The sequence below is a fragment of the Octopus bimaculoides genome, chromosome 18 (assembly GCF_046866305.1).
Source record: "Octopus bimaculoides isolate indiv1 chromosome 18, ASM4686630v1, whole genome shotgun sequence".
Taxonomy (NCBI): Eukaryota; Metazoa; Mollusca; class Cephalopoda; order Octopoda; family Octopodidae; genus Octopus; species Octopus bimaculoides.
Genome location: NC_142945.1, coordinates 25,842,068 through 25,845,687, shown reverse-complemented (window position 1 = coordinate 25,845,687; position 3,620 = coordinate 25,842,068). Strand labels below are relative to the sequence as shown.

General features: G+C 26.7%; 1 long non-coding RNA gene across 2 annotated transcripts in view; it reads right to left on the bottom strand.

Annotated features, from left to right (window-relative positions):
• The window catches only part of LOC149132024 (uncharacterized), a 61,167-nt gene extending 58,056 nt beyond the window's left edge, over positions 1-3,111 (bottom strand). Inside the window, exon 1 of one of the 2 annotated variants that reach the window (XR_016244870.1) lies at positions 2,691-3,111. This is a non-coding gene — a long non-coding RNA (uncharacterized LOC149132024). The remainder of the gene's footprint in view (positions 1-2,690) is intronic. The other variant, XR_016244871.1, reaches the window with a different exon arrangement.
• Positions 3,112-3,620: the final 509 nt, after the last annotated feature.

Genomic DNA, 3,620 nt, shown 5'->3' with positions numbered 1-3,620 from the left:
AGTATGAGAAGAAGGGGAAGAACAGGAAGTTGAGGAAGAAGAAAGGGAAGGAGGAGATGTAGATGAGGAGGAAGAAGAAAAACTAGGAGAAAGAGAAGAGATGTAGAAGAAGAATTAGGCGTTATAATGTCAAATCAATTGAGATGTGGGATGTTTCTCAAACGTACGGCCACTGATAGCAATCACGTTATCCTTTTGGGCACGCTGAGATACACGACCAGAAAGATAACATCGAATGAACTTGACATCGTTATCAAGGACAAGTTGGACAGGATGTGTATACTTATGGATATTGCAATGCCTTCAGAAAGAAACCTATTGAAATCCATAGAGAAGCTGGGAAATTACAAAGACCTGGGGATGTAAAGCAACAGTATGCAGGATATGAAAGCCGAAATAACACCAGTGTTTATTGTAGTACGTGGACTCATGGAATAAGGAAACGAAAATATCACCAGCTATACTCTGAGTAACAAATTATATTTTTTATGCGGTTCTGAAAACTGCTCTACTTTGATCAATTGGCATACGACGCTTGTTTTTTTCTGACGTATTTCAGAATTTCATTCACATGTTTCATTTCTTGGTTCAATGTCCACCGATCAACCTTTTTAAGTCTGCAAATAATGTCACAATTGTTCGCGTGCAGCCTTGCCTTTATTCTGTCGTAGATTGCCTTTTGGCCAACTGTCATGTCCCCATTAGTTTTATTGTCTTCTTCCAAACCATCGACATGTCTCTCATCAAGTAAGCTACTACTGTTCCTTTCCTGCGGTTTATTAGAGATTTCTCTCCTGTTTTCAGCTATGAGATTACTTTAATCAGTAGGAACTGTATTTTCATCCCTTCCTCTGCTGCTGTTTTCCAATACCTGTCTTTTGATAGCTTCGAGCTCTACTTCTGTGAACTAAGGATTTTTTCTTATTGCTCTAGCTTGATCACATAATCTCTGTTACGTGAGTTGAAACAATCCTCTTGATCTCTATTGATCATACATACGTTGCCGGTATTCCTTAATATGAACACCATTTTCGTCTACCACCGTTATTCACAATATTTTGTTTTTTCATTGTCACTCATATGAGAGAGCGATTATCAGATTGCACAATTACCAATGTTTTTATTGTGACACTACTACCAAAGTTATCATTAATCAGAACATGGGGATATTCCAACCGCTTCCTTTCATTATTACTCTCATCACTGATATCATTATTCTAATTTTTTTATTGTTTGTCATTGTTAATATTTCCTCTCATCCAACATGAGATTTGACTAATTCTCGTTAACACTTTCGTGTCAGTACTAGGTTCCGGGTTTTATTATTAGCGTTGACAATTTGATAGAGCACCACTCCTATAATTTTAAACAAATAAATGTAGTCAAACGAGACAAAGAAACGAACAAAAATCTAATGTCCACTTCTTTTTTTCCGTGGAGGGGGTATATATTTAATGCCGCGGGTGGGGTATATATATATGTGTGTATCTGTTTAATACTTTAGTGATCAATAATGACTAGTCTTTTATTCCATTCGTTTATATATATATATATAATAATATTATTAGGGACAAAATCCAAAATTACAGGTAAAAAACTCAATTAAAATCAATTTATAAAAAATTAAATTGAGCCTTATAGATAAAGTATATATAAAATATATATAGTTTTAGGGAAAATAACCAATTTTCAAGAACTCATCGATGAAAATCCACTATCACATATAGAAAAATGAATAATTAAAAGCACAATAAATGAGTATAATATAAAGTAAAGTAAATATCATAAGATAAATATAATAAAAAGATTACACGTGTTTCATAACCAATTTTCAAATAGAAAAGAAATTTAAATCGATTAAAATCAATTGAAATTATCTAAAATAAGTTCTATTCAAAAATATAGCTACTCGTCAGATCGTAAGTAGAACAATAATTAGATATATATCTCAACCAACAATAAGTACCAAATGAATTAATATGATATACTTATTATATAAAGATAGAAAAATTATTTAAAAAATATCATAATATCAAAATAATAACCATTCAATAATCATCCCTTCATCCATAATAATAACATGTATATTATATACAAAAAACATCTTACCTAAATTATCATTGTTTTAAATACAAGTTGAACGAAGTTTAAGTTTAAAATAATAATGAAGATAAAATTAGTACATATTTAACCGGTGTAATAGTTAAAGCTATACTATTCAAAGCTAAAGACGTTTATTTAATTATGATTAAAGATCAATTGAATAATAGAAAAATACAAGATTATTTATTTCTACAAACGTAATAATAAAAAATATGAATGAAAAAATTATGAATGGAAAAAATTATGAATGAAAAAATTAGGAAAGAAAAAATTATTAAGAATAAAAGGTTAAACTTTATATATATATATACAAAGTTTTGATTTAAAAAAAACTTTAACGATATTATAAACTATAAAGATTAATAATTAATCAAATAATATTAATCAAAAATAATCGAAAATATATCAACACTATTCCAATCGAAGTTCTAATATTATGTTGAAATGAAACTATAACTTCTAAATAATATAGTGTTAAATAAGTTATCTATTAAAATAATCTATAAAGAACCCAATGAATAGTATAAAAACAAGAATACATATTATTTTCAAATAGTAGAAAATCTTTAGCAAAGTGAAAACCGTACTTATCCAAATTTTTCCGTAATTCAAACTGAAAAACTAAGACGTTATCTAATAGCTATAGCGTTTTAAGCAAGAGTTCGCGCGAAAATACTACGTTAAAAAAGAACGTTAAAATAGAGAATAGAATACGAAAGCATGAATGAAATAATAATACTTAAATAAATGAATGAAAAATTTAAAATTTATATAACTAACAACATAAAAAGAACAAAAAACTATAGTTATCTTATAAAGCATATTAATAAATATTAAATTCTAATATATAATAAATAAATAAAAATATTAATAGTCGTAAATTAAATAATATTATGAAATAAACTAAAATACTACTATTGATTTAGTCTTATCAAAATCGTCGTGTCATTGTAATATAAAACCTTAAACTTACTAAAAAATTAACCTACCAATAAAAACAAAATATAGCTACTAGAATAATTAAATAGATACCCCAACACACACCCTAATACATACATACATATATACATACATACATACACATATACATATATATATATATATATATATATATATATATATATATATATATATATATATATATATATATATATATATATATATATACATATATACACACATACATACATATATATATACATACATACATACACACACATATACATACATACACACATATATATATACACTTACATGCATATACAAATATACATACAAATATACAAAATAATATACGTATATACACACAACATACACACATATATACACATAAACACTAATAAAAGCATATACATAAATAAAAACATACATACACATATATACATAAATACACACATATATATAAATACATATAACACATATAGACCAAAACATACATACTACCATAAATATACATATATACATAAATATATATCTACACATACACACATGTACCTACCAAAATATACATATAAAAA